Source organism: Neofelis nebulosa, chromosome X, assembly GCF_028018385.1.
Source record: "Neofelis nebulosa isolate mNeoNeb1 chromosome X, mNeoNeb1.pri, whole genome shotgun sequence".
In the NCBI taxonomy this organism is placed as follows: domain Eukaryota; kingdom Metazoa; phylum Chordata; class Mammalia; order Carnivora; family Felidae; genus Neofelis; species Neofelis nebulosa.
This window is the reverse complement of record NC_080800.1, coordinates 101,671,218-101,692,755: the sequence shown is the minus strand read 5'-3', so window position 1 is coordinate 101,692,755 and position 21,538 is coordinate 101,671,218. Positions and strand designations below refer to the sequence as shown.

General features: G+C 41.3%; 1 protein-coding gene across 3 annotated transcripts in view; it reads right to left on the bottom strand.

The window, feature by feature from the left end:
- The window catches only part of XIAP (X-linked inhibitor of apoptosis), a 57,550-nt gene extending 38,583 nt beyond the window's left edge, over nt 1-18,967 (bottom strand). For 2 of the 3 annotated variants that reach the window (XM_058714353.1, XM_058714351.1), the window contains exons 1-2: nt 18,838-18,967; nt 18,449-18,575 (exon numbers count right to left, since the gene is read on the bottom strand). The gene's annotated coding sequence lies outside the window, so the exon portion shown is untranslated. Of the gene's footprint in view, nt 1-18,215; nt 18,350-18,448; nt 18,576-18,837 lie in introns of those variants that run through there. The other variant, XM_058714352.1, reaches the window with a different exon arrangement.
- Nucleotides 18,968-21,538: the final 2,571 nt, after the last annotated feature.

Genomic DNA, 21,538 nt, shown 5'->3' with positions numbered 1-21,538 from the left:
AAACTTAAAAAAACCCACATTTCAAAAATATTATAGGATTCACAAGCATTTTCATAGCAACACAATCAAAATTTTGTATGTGCTAATCATAAGACATAATTTTATTTTTTTAAATTTGTTTTACATTTATTTATTTTTGAGAGAGAGAGAGAGAGAGCACACAAGTGGTGGAGGTGCAGAGAGAGAGGAGACACAGAGTCTGAAGCAGGCTCCAGACTCCAAGCTGTCAGCACAGAGCCCTTTGTGGGGCTCAAACTCACAAACCATGAGATCAGACATCATTATAATTTTATCTTAAGATTCTTTCCCATTACATGCAGAAATATTACAAATTTTTCTCATCAGTTGCCTCTCCCCATAGGGATCTTGTCAAATAAGCAACATTCTCCCTGACCCAACTGAGGTCAATCCATCTTTTAATCACCTTAAGCATTAGCCAGTTATTTCCATGCTTAGAATTAGCATTTTGACTTACAAAGTTGTAGTATTTATGTAAACATAGCATAATATTAAGAAGCTGAGGGGCACCTGGGTGGCTCAGTTGGTTAAGTGTTGGACTCTTGATTTGGGCTCAGGTCACAATCTCACAATTCGTGGGATCAAGTCCCATGTCAGGCTCTACATGAGCCTACTTGAGATTCTCTCTCCTTCTCTCTCTGCCCCTCCCCTGCTTGCACTCTCTCAAAATAAATACATAAAAACATTTAATTAAAAAAACCCGGTATGTATGTATGTGTGTATATATGTATGTATGTATGTGCGTGTATATATATATATATATATATATATATATATATATATATATATATATATATATATTTTTTTTTTTTTTTTAATTTGAGAGAGAGAGAGAGACCGACCATGAGCAGGGGAAAGGGGCAGAGGAGAAAGAATCTCAAGCAGGCTCCAGGCTCAGCACAGAGCCCAAGGCAGAGCTTGATCCAATGACCCTGGAATTATGATCTGAGCAGAAATCAAGAGTCAGACGCTCAACTGGACTGAGCCACCCAGGTGCCCCAAGAAGCTGAATTTTAAAAAATGATACACCCTGAACAAAAAGGGTGTATCATTTTTTTTAATTCAGCTTTTATCCTATATTTACATACAAATTCAAATTTCAGTCAAATTGTTCATTTACAGTAGTGAGGTTCAGGGGCACCTGGGTGGCTCAGTTGGTTAAGTGTCTGACTTTGGCTCAAGTCATTATCTCACAGTTCATGAGTTCAAGGGCCACATCAGGCTCTGTGTTGACACCTCAGAGGCTGGAGCTTGCTTCACGTTCTGTGTCTCCCTCTCTCTCTGCCCCTCGCCCGCTCACACTCTGTCCTCTCTCTCAAAAATAATAAACATTAAAGAGATTATAGTAGTGAAGTTCTTCTAACCACAAGCATATTTTCTTTTAACTTTAAATGGGCCATAAAATATTTTGGAGATTACATTCAAGCAAATCAAAAGTTCATTCCCTAAAATTAAGTACTAGAGCCATTGAAATAACTAAATGGCATTAATGAGCACTTGGCTCATAAGCTCAGTTAATAAGATAAACTTATGAATACTGCTATATACAATTCTTGATCATGAAACCTACTTCTGTAAACATCCACAAGGGCATGCTGAGAACCAATATAGAGAATATCAATTACATGTTCCATACTTAATTTACAAAGTCATAGTAATACTCAAATTTGAGCAAAGACCTCCAATCTTTGCCTGATTATTGATAATAATTTACTCCACAGGTACAGTTTGCTCAAAATGGACACACAGTAAGGTATTCCCTCATTTTTTTTAAACAAATTATGCAACTGTGCTCCCCAAAATGTTCTGCATGAAGAATACACAGGTTTGGGGCTCAAAAATTCACTTAAGATCATAAAAAGGCTCAAGATCACTATTATTACTATTACTGCCTCTTCCATTTCACTGAAAACTGTTCAGACCATAAGACGATTTACAGTGCTTGCTAAACAGTAGCCTTTGATTAAAAAACAAACCATCTACAGTCCAAACTATAGATCCATGACACAGATGAATACTATTTATGCTTATTCAGAGCCCAGATCAAACCCTTTGTTAAAATCAGAACAGGCAGAAAAAAAATTTCAAGATGGATATTCATTCAGTCTTTAATACAAACACATGTTTTCCTTTTTCAAAGAGAGGAATTAAGAAAGAATCTTACTGGGGTACCCGGGTGGCTCAGTCAGTTGAGCATCTGACTTTGGCTCAGGTCACAATCTCGTGATTTGTGAGTTCAAGCCCCACACTGGACTGACTCGCTGCTGTCAGCGCGGAGTCCACTTTGGATCCTCTGTCACCCTCTCTCTGCCCCTCCCCTGCTCACTCTCTCTCAAAAATAAACATTTAAAAAAAGAAATAAGTAAAATAAAAATAAAAAAGAATCTTACTACCCAGGCTGTGGCTTTTAGTATATCTATCCTTTCAGAACCTTTTCTGTATGCATTGGCATATGCACATTATAAATATTTCTAGAGGAAATTTATTATACATGGTATTTTACAACTTGCTTCTTTTTCCATTTAATAATATATCCTAAGCATCTTCCTACATCAATCTTTATCTTGATTAGAACACTATTTTAAATGGATGACCAGTACAAATCCCTATTTCTGAACATTACGTTTACATGCATATTTTAAAAGAGAGACAATACACAACATGATCAAACAATGCAAGAAGTCATCTCATTCATGCCACCCCTTACCTTAAACCTCTGGTTCCCCTTGAAGGGTTTCAGAACAAGCCTTCCCAAAATGTGCCACTTTGGCATGTGGATTACTTTAAGCTGAAGTCAATCAAGGCCCAAAGACCCAGGAAAAGCTTTTACCTCCCCCTTAACTGCCTGAAGGAATTTAGATAGAGGGCTTGGTCCAGGAAGAGAACTACCATGAGAGATCACTACAAAGAATATGGGCTAGGTGTGGTTACGCTGGGGGAGGTTCTGCAGGGCCCGTAGATCAAATTCCTCTGGGTCTCCCTGTCTCTGGAGGCCAGGCAAATATTTGTTTATCAAACATTTGTTCTTCTCATCTTCTTGTAAACTGTCTTCCTCCCCTTTGAAGTCCCAGACCCCTACCCCTTTCCCTTATCTCAAGATGGCATGTAAGCGTCAACCACCTGACTGCCTGTGGATCTCATATTCTTATGTGGCTTCTGTATGGACTCAGATTTGCTCGTCTCCTGTTAGTCTGTCTTATATCAATTTCCCAGCCAAAGCACCTAGAAAAGTAGAAGAAACAAATTTCCTCCCAAACAGTTGGGTGAGCCAGGCAGGAGCAACTGTACTGGCTGATTACTGCTTGCTCCGCGGCTGCGGCAGCTGAGAAATTCTGGCACCTCTGATAAATGTGGCAGAAGGTAGGAATTCTTACCATGTCAGTCTTCTTAATCTCTGCCTGCAGGGCCCAGTGGAAATGAGAGTAGTGAGAGTCCTTTCTTTCCTTTTCTAAATTTAGATCAGTAGGAAAAAATATCTGTGGAACTAGTCCCTTGGGTGCAGCAACTCTGGTAAAGGTCTGAGCACTCCTGATTTTTATTGGTCTTTTTCCTCCCAGAGACGGTCACTGTTTTTGTCTCTGTTGTGTTGTTTGTCATAAGAAGGAAGGCCATGGGGTAGAACGCAGGCATAGGCCCTAGAAGCCTGCTGTTTGAGCCGGCCTCACTGATTGGTGAGTTCATGGTTCTCACCAGACCAGTGTCTGTTTAGACAAACTTTGCTGTGGGTTAATGAACACATGAGGTAAACGCTGTTGCTAAGAAACATCTTGGAAGCCAAAGCCACAAAATTGGAGGGCATGGGTCAAGTATTTAAGAACTGTTACAGCACTGGCCACCTAATCCAAAGTCTCCTGTGTTAGGATAAGTTGGTCACGGAACAGGTTAGATTTACACTAGGTCACTCGCCAACCTCAAAAAAAATTCCATGCCAGGTACTCTGTAAATCACACGATCCCCAACCCAGTGGCACACCCCTCTTAAGTATTAGTTTGGCTCCAAGAGACCCAAGGCTTAGCTAAAGCTGTTAAATACATATACAAAAAGCTAGATGAGGTTTTCCTTTTGTCTTGTTCTATGTCTTGAGAGGTTGAGAACATGCTCTCTTGTCTCTGCCAGCCAGAAGATGCATGTTCCAGTATGCATCTTGGTGACCAAATAGACAGGGTTCTGAGTCACAAGCAGCATTCTTTTCATCTGACTGTGCCAGCTCTCAGGGGAGTCTGTTATGAGGGGTCCCAGTCCATAAGGGGATTTTGTCATCTCAACCTTTGCTGTTTTGTTAGTGCTGGAAAAGCCCCATTCTAGTAGTGCCTGCCAGGTGTCAGATTAGTGGGTCTGGGACTGGAGGTGTCTCGTGTTCTTGTGGGAAAACAGAGATGCTGTTTTCACCACACCATTCTTACAGTCTGTAACAACAAAGGGCTTTACTTTCTCAAACAATCTTTGGGAGTGAACTTTCTGGATTTTGTATGGCCTGAATCTTTTACTCTCTCGTGGGATGCCTCTTGCATCCTTGGTTAAGCCATAAAAAGGCTTCCTGATTTGAATGGCTGTGGACATTAATAGATGCTACTTGTCAATGGCTAGATGATGGATCTTCTGAAATGAAAAGGTTCTATAGTTGAAAAAAGAATTCTTAGAGAGCTCTCATCCTAAACAATTGTCTTAATGGTACCTATGGGAAGACCAAATTAAAAAGTAGATACAAAGATGGGGCACCTGGGTGGCTCAGTCGGTTGAGTGTCCGACTTCGGCTCAGGTCAGGATCTCACAGCTCGTGAGTTCAAGCCCCGCGTCAGGCTCTGTGCTGACAGCTCGGAGCCTGGAGCCTGCTTCAGATTCTGTGCCTCCCTCTCTCTCTGCCCCAACCCACTTGCATTCTGTCTCTCTCTCTCTCTCAAAAATAAATAAACATTAAAAAAAAAATTTTTTAAGTAGATACAAAGAAACAGAAGAGCTAGCCTTAAGAGACTCCCTTAACAAAATGAAAAGAATGGAAATTAGACTTCGTACAAAAATTAAAGTCCCTAACATAAACTCCATTTCATAAAATCTGGCCCATCTCCTCAGCAAATTCCTTTAGCCCCCAAAGCTCCTTCACTTTCCCCAGAAAATCCCTTAAAACACCTAGCTGCTTGCTTCAGCTTCCCTTTCCCCACAAGATTTGCAGGGAGCACTCCAGCATGATCTCTAAGCCCAGGGTAGACAGGTTACTCATGTAAATACTAAAAGTCAGAAAATAAATTTCACAGAAACACCCAGGATGGACAATATGGCTCAGACATAAGGCTTATTTGGCTGGGTTCTATAATCAGGCTCCTCCAGCTTCCTGCCTTCCTGTGCAGTCCCAAAGAAGTCATGTCCCCCAGACAGGAGCAGATCTTTTCAATTATAAAGTCCTTTTACCTCTACTTTCAGAGGAGCCTACCTCATTTACAGAGGAATTAAAAAGACTAATGGCCATTTACAATCCCACACGTGGGGACCCTGTTTGGCCGCTAAGGGGTGTTCTTCCCACCAATGATTATGCAGACAAGCCAGACCATCCCCCTGAAAACCTCCCCACTTTGGATTTCTACTTAGGCCCTCCTACAAATATCAACTAAAGGCGAAGTTCAGGGACAGAAAGGGAGGCTTTTCCCCTTAAGGTGAGTCTGAGGTTCAACTGTACACTCAGAAAGAAGGCCTTTATGTAGACTTTACAAAGGCATATTGCATTAAACCCTGAAAATGCTTGCTGTTTATCTGCCTAAAAACTGACAAGATATTTAAAAGATTTTTTCAGGGGCACCTGGCTGGCTAAGTCACTAGAGCATGTGACTCTTGATCTCAGGGTTGTGAGTTCAAGCCACATGTTGGGCACAGAGCTCACTTTTACAAAAGTTACATATATGGGGGAGGGACGGGGAGGGACAGGGAGGGAGGGAGAGACATGGAGACAGGGAGAGACATTGAGACAGAGAGAGACAACACACAGCTCTGTGGTTGGAGACTAGCCAGACTGGAAGCTAATATTCAGAGCCTGACAAGAACTTTTTTTTTTTTTTTTTGGTCTCCTCCCCTAAGTAAAAGTAAAACTATGTACCCAGAGGGAAAGAAAAATCTTCTAAAGCCCTTATAAAAGGATTTATGTGTGGTTCAACCTACAAGGCCATTTAAATTGCAACCCAATTCTTTGAGGGATTGAGAGCAATTGTCCTTATCTTACAAATCTTCGCAGAACTAGAAATGCAACTCTAGAGGCAATTCAAAGTTCTGCTTATTCCTTTTAACCCATCCCAAATCCTCCCCTATTTATCTCACAAGGCTTGTAAATATTGGCCTTAGGAAACTGAACTCTTTCTCGGAGGAACTTGTACTCTTTCCCAGTGCCTTTGAGATTTAAGGGTAAATTCTTATCTAGACTATCCCCAATTTCACATGAAAAAAAAAAAAAGGAGAAAGAGAACTTTTCAAAATACAACTGCTAAAAAGGCACTAAAAAGGCACAACTGCTAAAAATTTTAAAACAAAAACTCTAAGGTCTATACTTGCGTCTGTCTGTATGTTTGTGTGTTGTAGATGGGAGGCATCTTCTACGTCCGGATGATATTACTAAAGTTAATGTGTACAAGAGTTCTATTTCATTGGCTTAAAATTCAGTGCTTATAAACAAAATACTACTTAGGTTCTCAGAAATATAACAGAAGGTAACCCAAATGCCTCTCAGGTTCATGTGATCTGGAAAAATACTCAGTACTGAAGCCAGTTGAAGTTCATTAGTCTCGGGGCGCCTCGGTGGCTCAGTTGGTTAAGTGTCCAACTTTGGCTCAGGTCATGATCTCGCGCTTTGTGAGTTTGAGCCCTGCATCAGGCTCTGTGCTGACAACTTAGTCTGGAGCCTGCTTCGGATTCTGTGTCTCCCTCTCTCCCTCTGTCCTTCCCCCACTCACGCTGTCTCCCTCAAAAATAAATAAAAACTAAACAACAAAAAAAAAAACAAAACAGGCATGTCTTTAGAGTTATCAACACTGAATATAATGCAGACATTCAAATTTTATTCTGCTTAGGTTTACTACTCAAATAAGTTCATGTTATAGCTCTTACAAAATATGTCAGCAAGAAAAATAGCTTGGGATAATGGCTGACTGTCTAATATCTCATGAAATTTTTCTGAGTAGTCTAAAGATAACTTTTGGGAGCAAGTGATTTAGATATCTGTGAGATTTAAGTGGGATAAGAGTTTTCAGGTGAACTTCTGAGTAATAATTATTTTATGGTATATGTACTTAAAACTAGCTTCTAAAATCTTTTCAATAACTTTCAAGTTTAGAGTTTGGCTAAGTCAAATGATAGAAATTTATTGAATATCTAGATCATTTCCAAATAAGATAAAATAATGAAACATTAATTACTGAAAACAGGTTTCTATCTACTTTTGGCTCCTATTACAGATAAACTAAACATAAATACATCTTTTTCTCTCTACCTGATCCATCCAGAATTTGTAAACTTAGGGAGTATTCTTATTTCCACGGCAATATAGTTACTTGCATAGGTTCAAGAAGAATCTGTTCTGCTGATAACAGGACACAATTGGAAACACTGTTTATAGTACCAAGGCTTTGACTGGAATGCTACGTTTGAGAGAGACATGCATAGACATAGGACCAGACAGCTTTAAGGAGCTAAGGTTGACTTTAAGGAGCTAATAAAGCCCCTTGGAAAAATCAGCCTGGTACTTTATTTACAGGGTCCCTGGTAGCCTTATGAGGTAAGGAAGGAAGGTCACTTTCTGGCAGGTACAGGAACCTAAGGACATCCTAGGAACCAGGATGAGAGGAATTAACCCAAAACTGTAAGTATTACAGGTTAAATCAGATGGCAGGTGTTTGGCTTGGCTTTCTACCCTCAAGAAGCTTTTAAAACGTCCAATCTGAGATTCCTTACGAAAAGTTTTAGCAAAGCAGATTAAAAGAACCTATATGATAAAAACCCTGAGTAGCGAAAGCAATCCTGAAAAAGAAAACCAAAGCTGGAGGCATCACATTTCCGGACTTCAAGCTATATTACAAAGCTGTAATTATCAAGACAGTACGGTATTGGCACAACAACACACACAGATAAATGGAACAGAATAGAGAACCCAGAAATGGACCCATAAATGTATGGCCAACTAATCTTTGACAAAGCAGGAAAGAGTATCCAATGGAAAAAAAGTCTCTTCAGCAAATGGTGCTGGGAAAACTGGACAGCGACATGCAGAAGAATGAACCTGGACCACTTTCTTACACCATACACAAAAATAAACTCAAAATGGATGAAAGACCTAAACATAAGGCATGAACCCATCAAAATCCTAGAGGATAAAACAAGCAAAAACCTCTCTGACTTCAGCCACAGCAACTTCTTACTTGACATGTCTCTGGAGACAAGGGAAGCAAAAGCAAAACTGAACTATTGGGACACCATTAAGATAAAAAGCTTCTGGGGGCCTGGGTGGCTCAGTTGGTTAAACATCTGACTTCAGCTCAGGTCATGATCTCACCGTTTGTGGTTCGAGCCCCACGTCAGGCTCTGTGCTGACAGCTCAGAGACTGAAGCCTGCTTCAGATTCTTTGTCTCCCTCTCTCTCTGCCCCCTACCCTGCTCATGCTCTCTGTCTCAAAACTAAATAAACATCGAAAAAGTAAAAAAGATAAAAAGCTTCTGCACAGCAAAGGAAACAATCAGCAAAACTAAAAGGCAACTGATGGAATGGGAGAAGATATTTACAAATGACATATCAGATAAAGGGTTAGTATCCAAAATCTGTAAAAACAAAAACAAAAACAAAAAACTTATCAAACTCAACACCCCAAAAACAAATAATCCAGTGAAGAAATGGGCAGAAGACACAGACACTTTTCCAGAGAAGGCATCCAGATGGCCAGCTGACACATGAAAAAATGCTCAACATCACTCATCACCAGGGAAATACAATCAAAACCACAATGAGATACCACCTCACCCGTCAGAATGGCTAACATTAACAACTCAGGCAACAAAAGATGTTGGCGAGGATGTGGAGAAAGAGATCTCTTTTGCACTGCTGATGGGGATGCAAACTGGTGCAGCCACTCTGGAAAACAGTATGTAGGTTCCTCAAAAAATTAAAAATAAAACTACCCTACAAGCCAGCAATTGCACTACTAGGTATTTATCCAAAGGATTCAGGAGTGCTGATTTGAAGGGGCACATGCCCCCCAATGTTTATAGCAGCACTATCGACAATAGCCAAAGTACCCAGATGTTCATCAACTGATGAACAGATAAAGAAGATGTGTATGTACACACATACATACAATGGAATATTACTTGACAATCAAAAAGAATGAAATCTTGCCATTTGCAACAACATGGATGGAACTAGAGTGTATTATGCTAAGGGAAATAAGAAAAAGACAAATGTATGATTTCACTCATATGTGGAATATAAGATACAAAACAGATGAACATAAGGGAAGCAGAAATAATATAAAAACAGAGAGGGAGACAAACCATAAGAGACTCTTAAATACAGAAAACAAACAGGGTTGCTGGTGGGGTGTTGGGTGGGGGGAAGGGCTAAAGGAGAGAGGGGCATTAAGGAGGATACTTGTTGAGATGAGCACTGGATGTTACTCATGATACATCACGAAATTCTATTCCTAAAATTATTACATTATATGTTAACTAACTTGGATTTAAATTAAAAAAGGAGCCTATATGATAAATCACTATTCTTGCTGCACTTATGTAAATAATCAGGCCAGGTTTATTGAGACTAGACTGAATTTGCAATTAAACTGATCTTACTGTGATTATCTTTGATAAAAATGGGGATGATTGCAGAGAGACAGTAATACACCATTATGAATATCAAATTCTAGTGCCATTGTCTCTTTAAAAAATTTTTTTTTTTTTAAACGTTTTTAATTTATTTTTTCGGGACAGAGAGAGACAGAGCATGAACGGGGGAGGCGCAGAGAGAGAGGGAGACACAGAATCGGAAACAGGCTCCAGGCTCCGAGCCATCAGCCCAGAGCCCGACGCGGGGCTCGAACTCACGGACCGCGAGATCATGACCTGGCTGAAGTCGGACGCTTAACCGACTGCGCCACCCAGGCGCCCCTAAAAATTTTTTTTAATGTTTATTTATTTTTGAGAAAGAGAGTGTGCAAGCAGGGGCAGAGACAGAGGGAGACACAGAATCCTAAGCAGGCTTCAGGCTCTGAGCTGTCAGCACAGAGCCCGCCCGACGTGGGGCTCAAACTCAGAAGCCATGAGATCATGACCTGAGCCAATGTCAGATGTCTAACCAACTGAGCCACCCAGGAGCCCCTATTAATTATCTTTTAGGTTCTACCTATAAACTGGACTGGATCTTGAATTCAGAAGTCTTCTCCAATATTTGGCTGCAACTCTCCAAACGAACATTTTTTTTAATGTTTATTCATTAATATTAATGAATGCACGTGCAAGAGAGAAGGAGTGGGGGAGGGGCAAAGAGAGAGAGAGGGAGAGAAAATCCTAAGCAATTTCCGTGCTGTCAGCACAGAGGCCAATTCAAGGCTCAATCCTGCGAACTGTAAGACCATGACCTGAGCTGAAATCAAGAGTTGGATGCCCCATCAAGCCACCCAGGCACCCCACCAAACTAACATTTCCAAATTTTTCCCACCCTTCTTTTTTAATTTCTTAATATGTTTGTTTATTTTGAGAGAGTGAGTGGGGGAGGGGCAGGGAGAGAGAGGGAGAGAGAGAATCCCAAGAAGGCTCCACACTGTCAGCTCTGAGCCCAACGCAGGGCTCAAACCCATGAACCCTGAGACCATGACCTGAGCCAAAATCAAGAGTCAAACACTTAATCAACTGAGCCACCCAAGAACCATCCCCCCCCCCAACCTTTCTGATTTGGAATCATCGAGAACTAATATTGTCCCTTTTCCAAAGCCATGCGATTTAAAGCTGGACAACTTGATATAAACTTTCGGAGAAATCACAACAGCTCACATATAAACAATTTTCATGCCTGTCGCTATGTGGACCACTCAGATCACCAGAGACATTCAAATTACAGACCAGGAAAATCTTTTAGAATGCCAGTGCCTGCCCTCACTCCATCTGAAGATGCTTTGAGCTGGACATCTACAAATCCTCTCAACTGGCTGCCTTCAGAACTCAGAAACTGGGACTATAATCTGCTCTAATTATTAACCTTTGTTTTTCTTTCATTTCCACAGAAATTGCTCTTATAAAATCCCAGATTGTTTGTACAATAGCCCTAACTTTGGAAGCCCACCTGCATCACCATCTCCTGAAATGAGACACCACTCTTTAACTGAACTGATGTATTCTCAGGACTAAGAGACCAATCAGTTCACTGAGATGGAGAAATGTACCAACTCAACTTCTGGGCTGTGAAACTTCTTGAGCAAGTTTCAGAGGCAGGTCTGAAGGGTTTCAGAACAAGCCTTCCCAAATGTACCACTTTGGCATAAGGGTTACTTCTTAAAAATTTATTATTATTAATTGATCATAATTTCTAGACCCAGTGTGGGGCTTGTACTCATGACTCAGAAATCAAGAGTCCATGCTGGCTATGTGCCAGGTGACAACACTTCCTTCATCTGTGAACACAGCCCAGCAAACTATCAATAGCAGGGCCTGGTATTGCAAGGTTTTGCCTTTTCATTCTCAAAAGATAATTTTTATAACTTATAACAAGGAGAGGGAAGGATATATTCTTGGCCCTTCTCTTTTTGCCTATCCTGAGAATTTGTGCCAGCCTTCTACTTTGTAATGTTACCGTTAGATTTACTAACTCTGAGCCACCCCAATGAGAAAGAACAAATCGTAAATTGATGTCGACACTGTTAATCACCAGGTTAAAAAAAAAGAGGGATACAGGTCATCTCCCAGTGATGAAAGCAGTCATCAGGTCATGTCCACAGTGGTTGGCCATGAACAAATGTCTTTTGGTCCTCTGCTTGGGTGGCAGTAAGTCGCCAGTAAGAGAGGGCTGAGAAACACAGGTGTAATGCCTGATTGCTACTTATTGTTAACTTGAGTTGAAAACAACAGGACTTTGTTGAAAATGATGCCTACGGCTGGAGTTCTGAACTGTTTAACTCACTTCCTTGTAAACATAATCAATTAATTTGGGGCCTGGTAAGAAGTGAAGAGTTTCCTGTAATCTTTGCCCCAAAATTTCCCTAATTTTTACTAAAGGGCAGCTCTGAATCAAGTACACTGTAAATTAAAATCATCTTACCCACAAGCAAAACTTGTTCACTATCACTGAATGCATTTGTGCTGACATAATAATAGAAATCACTCTTTCATTTTAAAGATATGGAAACGAAAGCATAAGGAAGTTAAATGATTTGGCTAAGGCCATAGAGCTGATTAGTGGCACAGAACTGGAACTTATTCTATTTGATATTTATTAAGATCAAGATGAACTTATCCTGACAGAGTGATTAGGACGCAGTACTTAAAAATCTGATGGTGATACAAGTGCCATACCAAGCGAGGTTCTTTTAACAGATGACTTGGTGAGAGCCTAACACTTACCCTAGATATTTCTCAGAATTAAGTACTCTCTTTCCTGATCATGTTAAGATCTGAAGCAAGTTCTAAAACAAATTCTTTATAAAAGCCAACATCTTTTCTTTTTCTCCAGTAAAAATACTTAGTTCTATCTGAAAGCCACTCAGCCGCCTATATATTTAGTGAGTGCTCACGTGTTCCAAACTATCTATATTCATTTCCCTCCATGCCATCATTTTAGCTACGTGTAAATATTTTTTCTAACCTACAACATGCTGAAACTAAAAAACGTCTAATTCCATTTAACAGAAGGTCAAAACCTAAGTATGAGCTTGTGTGATTCCACAGCCCATCCTCTTTTTTTCACCATGTTACTTCTGATAATAACTAAAATATGTATGTGATTTACATTGAGAATGTTTTCATTTGTGGTATCTAATTTAACCTATCCAACATATCCTAGCCCCATTTGAAATATGGGGAAACTGTGGTCTTCTGATTGTTACTCATCAAAGTTCATGCAGTAAATGACCGTCAAAACCAAACCCAGTGATTATAACCATTATAGGTCTAAGGAAATTACTGTATGAATTACTGGCAGAAGGGTTAGTCTGATGAGGTAGCAGAAAATGTTAGTTCCTTGCCCTTTCAAGGCTTGATAAATCAGCAGGTAAATCATATTGAAAGGTAAATCGTATAGCAATACAGGATTGTATACACAGCAGAGGCCTGTGTTTTGAGGCCAACAAAACTATTATAAGAATAAGTATAAAAGTTAAACCACACGTTAGTATTTATAGATTCCAAGGAAAGCACAGTGGTAGCAGCTTTACCCAGTTTAGAACATCAGCCTTAACTCACTCGGTTCAACCTCCGTATGACCATTTGAGGTCAAGCTATTCCCAGTCTATACAGGTAAAACCTCAGTTTTCACCACGACCCATATCCTTGAAAACACATTATAAAGGCAGATCATGATAAGTGAATCACACACATCCTTAACAAAGACTGGGTACCAATCATACAAAAATCAAACTCCAAAATGCATTATATAGCAGCATTAAAACTATACCATAATGAAAAATAATAAAAGCCCAGGCCAAGTCCTACAAAATCACCTAAAATATGCTTTTAGGGGCACCTGGGTGGCTCAGTCGGTTAAGCATCTGGCTCTTGATTTCGGCTCAGGTCACGATCTCACGGTTCATGAATTTGAGCCCCACATTGGGCTCCATGCTACAGTGTCATGCCTGCTTGGGATTCACACTCTCCCCCCCACCTCGGCCCCTCTCCCGCTCATACTCTCTCTCAAAATAAATAAATAAACTTTGAAAAATAAAGTATGCTTTTATCACACAAAGGACAACCTACCATTAGGTATAATCACAGCAACATAAAGCACAACTCATAAGTTTGGCCTCAAATTCTTATGGCGAATACAATTATCAACGACTGCTTTGGTTAATTTCTCAGAGCATGAAAAGTCCTTCATTTCAAATTATCTGGAAGGCCTTAGAAGTTTTCTCCCTTTTCATCTAATACATTTCTTTATCAACGCAGAGGAATTCAGTCAACAATTTTTTTTACCAGGCCCGCATTTGCTACATGCCAGCCACTGTTAACATACTGATGTTGGAGCTCAGCTCAAAGCAGAAGGTGCTCAAGGTGTGCTGTTTGGGTTGCCTCAAGCTGAAAACCATTTCCTAAGTGCTAGTTCAACATTTCCCACCTTAGCTCAATTTATCCAAAGATACCAAATTAGTCAATTTTGATCAAAGCGATACCATCAAAAAACGTGTAGCCAAGGGGCACCTGGGTGGCTCAGTCACTTAAGCGTCCAACTCTTGACCTTGGATCAGGTTGTCAAATCAAGTCCTGCATCAGGCTCCTTGCTGGGGCCTGGAGCCTGCTTGAGATCCTCTCTTCCTCTCCCTCTCCTCTCCCCAACTCTCTTGCACATGTGCACACTCTCTCAAAAAAAAATGTCTAAGAGATCTTCATCTTTTGAAACACAGCATGCAATGGAAGAAAAGCGTCACTACTAGAATCAGAGAAATGTGAACCCAAATCCTACCCCTGCACCTTAATAGCTATTTGGACCTTGGGCAAGTTACTGAGCACTTCTGAGCTTCCGCAAATTTCCCCTCCTCTGTACTATGGTAATCCCAGAATCTCAAGCCCAGAAGCCCAACTTATTCTTCAACCTATTCTATACCCATCCAAGTTGGTAAAATAGGCCATCTTTCAACACAGTAATGACCCATATATCATTCACATCTCCAACAAATTGAAATTCAAGTCTTAGCACTTGAAATTTTAAAATAAATGAAAATATTCAAATCAGAAAGGCAGAAAAAGATAAATGAAAGTAGAATTCACAAATTATTAAGGTTTATCTGTCCACCTTGTTCTTTTAAGAGAGAGAGTATGAGCACTGGAGTGGGGGAGAGGGGCAGAGGTAAAGAGAGAATCCTAAGCAGGCTCCAAGCTCAGCACAGAGTCCGACACAGGGCTTGACCCTACAACCCTGGGATCACGAATCAAGATCCCTGAGCCAGAGTCGAGAGTCGACAATCTACCACCATCGACCGACTGAGCCACCCTGACGCCCCTCCACCTTGTTCTTAATTCATTCTCACTTTAAGTATTTATTCCAAACAGATTTGGAATTGTTACATGGGATTTTTTTCCTTGATAAGATCTGAGATAATCAGTTTAAAAAAAACTACTATCACAGGTTTTGAATCTTTTAAATCAACTAGCCCAAATCTGTTACTTTATAAAACTGAAGAAACTGGGACATAGAATAATATGGAGGATAAATAAACACTACATTTTAAAAGACTTTTCATGACATAGGAGTGTTCAATACAGAATATTGAATGAGAAAAAAGGATTATGACAATCTACACACAATATGAGCCTAAATGAAAAAAATAAACATAAAAGAATGTGGATTATATTTATTCTTTATACAATTCTGAATTTCATAAATTTTCTATAAGAAACTATTTACTTTAAAATTTAAAATATTCACAATATTCTGTTTCCAATTAAATGGGGTATTTAATTCATAAAAAGTTATGAAGAAAATAGAAATGTGTAGGCACTGAAATATGTAGAAATATGTAGTGACTTGCTCACAATCCCACAGCTAAATGGAAACAAAGCCAAGACAAGAACCCAGGCATCAAATCCAGGGCCCTTCTCATTGTACCACGTGACCTCTAAGACACGAAAACAATATTTGCTGCCCAGTAATTGCAATGGAAGAACTGGTAAAAAGCTGGAAGCCTGGGACTTTTAAATTTTGTGAGCAATACATGCTCTTTTTTCCCCCTTAAATAAAAAGTAAAAGAAAAAGAGCACTTGTTCAATTCAATTATCAACTTATTTTACCAATACTGTTTTTGTCTCTTCAAATCTACTGCCAATGACCTTAAACTGTGCTACAGATTACATTTTATAATACTATTACCAGATTAGACCACACAGATAAAGCTGGAGAGTTGACAGCTCATGATAATCTCCCAGCCTCAAAAGAACAAGGACATCTATTTTGCCATATTTGTCTTTGGAACCCTGCACCACATAGTGCAATCCCTGGCATAGAGTAGGTGCTCAATAAATGTTTATTTTATAAAGCGTAACTTCCCACCCCTCACATTATCACTAGCTACCAGACTTTTAAATATTAGAACAAAACCAGTAAAATATCATAATTTCATATTTGTTGTCTGTAAGCATTTACAATATAAAGGATTTATTAAACAGATTAATGTTTACAACCAAATGTAAGGGGAACACGTCAGTAGAATATTTCAAGCACTGAACAAATTAATTTGCACATTACAATAATTCTTATCTATTGAAATGGGCCTAAACTTTACTCAGCATTTTTTTTTCTGTGTAGTTGGAGTCACTGAATGCACTAGAAAGCAATAAAGTTCCAAATATAGCACAAGGGGCACTGGACTAGAACCTAGACCCTAGTCCAAGCTCTGCCAATAATCAGATACATAATCTTGGGCAATTCACTTTTTCTTCTTTTGAGTCCTAGTTAACGTACTCATAAAAAATAAAGAGCTGAACTACAAATCACCAGGGATCCTTCCGATCTTAATTTTTTAAAATGATTTCTTATCCGTAAAGATTCTATATTCAGATATTTTTTCACTGCATCAAATACAATTATCTTGAATGTTAGTTTGCCATATTATTCGATAATCAAAACTTAGCACATTTCCTACAAATATAGAAATATTAGTACCATATATTCTTTTTACCATCTTATATTAGGAGCAACAGAAGAAAACAAGAAATGTGAGCATCTGATAGTCGGGCCTGCTTTGCCAGTTGGGCTGACAGGAACCACGGTGGATTTTACAATACAAACCACTGATACATAAATACACACACGTATATATCTATATATACATACAATGGGTGAATACTTATTTTTATTGATATACACATATGTGTGCAAATTTAAAAAATTGTATGTAATTATAAAATACTTGTTTATGGTAAGAAATCCAAACAGGACATTAGGCCACGTGCAAATTCAAAAGCGTCCCACCCCTCTCCATCCTCCCTTAAGTAGCCACTGTTAACATTTTTCTTGTGTACCCTTCAAGAAGTTATCCGAGGCCATTCAAATATGTAGATGCGTGTGTGTATAAATCTTTTTAAACCAAACTGCTGCCACTTCTTGAATGGTGGGGAAAAAATATCTCAAGCACTGGCTTCATAAAACGTTAAATACGTACATCGAAAGTGGTAGCACAGTTGTATGGTACCAAGTGTATACGCTTCAGAAGTGTGCAATGAACTGAATATTTAATTTTCTTCCTTGGAGGCTCTGGGCAGCAGTTGCGCAGAAAGAGCGGTGAGCAAGGAGCCAGACAACCTGGGTTCCAATCTAAGTAGTTGAGTAGCCTTAGACAAGCCTTGAAATCTTCCTGTGCCTTACTTTCTACTTTTGTAAAATATCAGTGTTGGACTAAGATCCCTTCCAACTCTGAAATGTTATAGTTCTAAGATGGCCGTCTGTAACAGTTCTATTGAACTGGTTTTAAGAAATGTGAAGTAAAAAAAAGAGAAGAAAGAAACACTATAGCAACCTCCAGCAAACTCCTTACAAGAGTACATTTCTATGTGTCATTAGCCATCCGAGGCATAGTGGGACAGACCTAGGGACAGAATTCGATTTGAAAGCAAAGTAGTAGATTATTAAAATCGGATAGGCAGGTTTTTACAGAGCTTTGATTGACATTTTTCTTTTTTTTTGGAGGTGGAGGGGGCTGTTTTAGTTTCAGCAATAACCACTCCCCCTCTTCCCGAAAACAATTAAGTGTATTAAGGAGTTAATAAAATGAAACTGAAAGTTAGACTGAATTTTGCTTTACTCACAGAATATGCTGGGGAGGTGACTAGGGCAGCAAAGATCGGAAAGAATTACTAGCTAATTTCCTCTCCCGGAAGCTCTCCGGTTCCTATTCTTTCTGCTTCATAAGCCCCCGGCAGGCACACTCCACCCAGCTCCGTACCTGCCACACGCATCAGATTCGGGGGTGGGGAGAGGGCGGTCCCTTTTGATAATTAAAAAAAAAAAAAAAAAAAAAAAGTTCTTTGACTCGATTTACCTTAGGGGTCACAGCGGTTGGGAGGGCACCGGCCCGCCCGAAGCCACGCACCCACCCACGCCTTCCTTCGGCGCTCCCGGGAACCTGGGCAAGGAGCCGCGGCTGGGCCACCCGCGCCGCGCAGGGGCGGCCTTCCCGCCCTCCCCCGCAGCGCGGGGCCCGCGGGGAGGGGAGGGGGAGGGGGAGGGGGAGGAGGAGGAGGAGAAGTAGGAACCCGTACGGGCAGTACCCACCGCGCCAGGAGAGTCAACCCGGATCGCCCGCGGCGCCCGGCGCGGTCCTGAGGGGAGGGTCCTGGAGAAGGGGCGGCCCGAGCCCCAATCTGGAAATGCCAACTCCGCTCGGCGGCCGGGCCCCAGCCTAGAAGGAAACGGAAGTCCCTTCGTCTCCCTCAGGCGCACCCACCAGCCCGCCCATCTCCCAGAGGAGCCCCGAGTCGGGGAACCCGAGGCGCGTCCGCGACAGGGCCTCAAAGAGACACCGGCCACGGTCCGACGGTCTCACAGCCCCGGCCGCGCCACTGGGCCCCCTCGCAGGCTTCTTTTTGCTGCCCCCGCTGGGAGGCCAGCCCCCCGCCCTGCAAGGCCCCTCCTTCTTCGCCCTCCGCCATTTTCGAACTTACCCTTCGGGCCCCGAAGTCCCTCGAAGAGCGCTGAGCCCTCCCGGGGCGCAGCCAAAGTCCCGCCACTTCCCTGGGCCGGAGCGGGGCTGCCAGGACAATCGTGGCCCTCTTCCCCCCCACCCACCCCCCCAGCTGGAAGCCCGAACCTGACCTGGCCGGCGCGCCTGCGCAGTGGGCACGTCGCAGTCCCCGCCCCCAGCTCAAGCGTTTCCTCTTTAGCCTCGGGGTGTTTTTTCCCACGGCTTTTACCTGCCTGACTCTAGGGTTGAGCAGCAGGGGAATTGGGGTAAAAGGATGAAAAGAGAGCGAACGAGTTTTCTTACTATAGACCAGGCACTGTGATAGGCTTGTGACGTGTTCTTTGTTGTGATTTTGGCAACCCTGTAAGATAGGCACTCTCTTATTAAATCCATTTTACAGACGAAATTGACATCCAGAGAGAATTAACTACTTCCACTAGCACGCAGCTAGTAAGTGAGGGAACTGAGGTTGGAATACGGTCCGTGTTCAGGGCGCATGGTTCAGTCGGTTAAGCATCCGACCTCGGCTCAGGTCATGATCTCATGGTTTTGTGAGTTTGAGCCTCACGTCGGGCTCTGTGCTGACAGCTCAGAGCCTGGAGCCTGCCTCGGATTTTGTCTCTCTCTCTCTCTCTCTCTCTCCTGCTTGCACTCTGTCTCTCGCGCGCTGTCTCTCAAAAATATGAAAATGAAGAGCCTGGAGGCTGCTTCAGATTCTGGTCTCCCTTTCTCTGCTTCTCGCCCTCTCTCACTGTCTCTCAAGGGTAAATAAATGTTAAAAGATTTTTCTTTTAAATATATGGTTTGCGTCCTAGATGGCAAGGGTAAAAGGAAAAAAGAATTGAAGACACTCAGTCGGGACAGGAAGGGGAATGGGAGATTAAGGAAGAGTAAATGAATAGGGAAGAAGCAGAAGGCAGGGAAACAGGAAATCTGGTACATAAAATGCTGATCTATCTTGGATTTATTTCAGATATGCTGTAAGATTGTCAAACAGACAAATGATTTTTTGTTTCACAAACTTGGGCTCCCTTATATGTTAGCATAGTGAGATGAGAGGTTCTGAATGAGAATATTTCATTGTAAGAGGAAGGTTGTAATTATCACCTGCCACCTGAAATCATGCTGCCCTTCTTGAGAAGGGAACTTGGAGGGAGAAGAGAGGAGAGACTTCTTTTTGGTTGTTAGGCTTTTGCTAAATATTAGCCCCTCTGATCCTCTCTTACTGTCATAGCTCTGGGAATCTCACATCTGACATATTGTGTAATAGCAATTGCAAGAAAATAGTTATCTCATTTATTTTTTTTAATGTTTATTTATTCTTGAGAGAGAGAGGAAGACAGAATCCCTAGCAGACTCTGCAGTCATCACAGAGCCCAGTGCGGGACTGGAATTCACAAACCGTGAGATTGCGTCCTGAGTGGAAATCAAGAGTCCACTGCTTAACCGACTGAGCTTAACCGACTGAGCCACCCAGGCACCATAGTTATCTCATTTAATTCTCACAGCAATCTTATGAAATATGTATCTAGCATTATTTCCATTTCACAGATGAAAACACTGAGGTTTAGAGAGATTAGGTGGCTTGCCCAAGTTTGTGAAACAAACTGTCAGCACAGAGCCCGATGTGGGGCTCGAACTCATAAACTATGAGATCATGACCTGAGCTGAAACCAAGAGTTGGACGCTTAACCAACTGAGCCACCCAGGTGCCCCCAATAGCTCAATTTTAGAGCAATTTGTTACCCGACAGTAAATAATTAATACAAAGGCTCTACACAATCACGGTCCTTCTTACCTTTATGTCTTCATTTCCTATTCTTTTCCCTTAATCTTTAGGTTGTCCTGCCTCAGGGCCTTTGCACTTGTTCACTCTGCCTGGAACACTTCCCCCAGATATCTTCATGGCTTGTCCTTCACCTCCTTCAAGCCTTTGCTTAATTGTCACCTTCTCAATAAAGCCTACCATGACCACCATATTTGAAATTACAACTTCTCTCATAGCACTCTCAATGTCCTTTCTCTGTTCTACTTCCCCCCTTCTGCATGGCATCTATCACTTTCTAACATACTATATGGTTATTTTCTTTATGGTGTTTATTTATTGTATGTCTCCTCCTTCCATCCCCTACTATGCTATAAGCTCCAAGAGGACAGGAATTTTTATTTTGTTCACTGATCTATCCCAAGTACTTAGAACAGTGTCTGGCACAGTTAGGTACTCAGAAGATATTTGTTGAATGAGTGAATAAAAATTTCATAAACATGCCAGACCCTTAGGTGAATTGTCAGTTGGGAGATATGAATAGCAAAGGCAGATACATCTGGAGTATGGTATTTAGGTTTTATACAAAGGGACACATAGAGGTGTGAAGTTAGAGAAACACAATCTAGGGGTGCCTGGGTGGCTCAGTTGGTTAAGTGTCCGACTTCTGCTCAGATCATGATCTCACAGTTCATGAGTTCAAGCCCCACATTGGGCTCTCTGCTGTCAGCACAGAGCCCACTTCGGAGCCTGTCTCCCTCTCTCTCTGCCCCTCCCCACTTGCCCTCATTCTCCCTCTCTGTCAAAAATAAATAAACATTGGGGTGCCTGGGTGGCTCAGTTGGTTGAGGGCTGACTTTGGCTCAAGTAATGATCTCATGGCTCGGGCGTGTGAATTCGACCCCCTGTGTCAGGC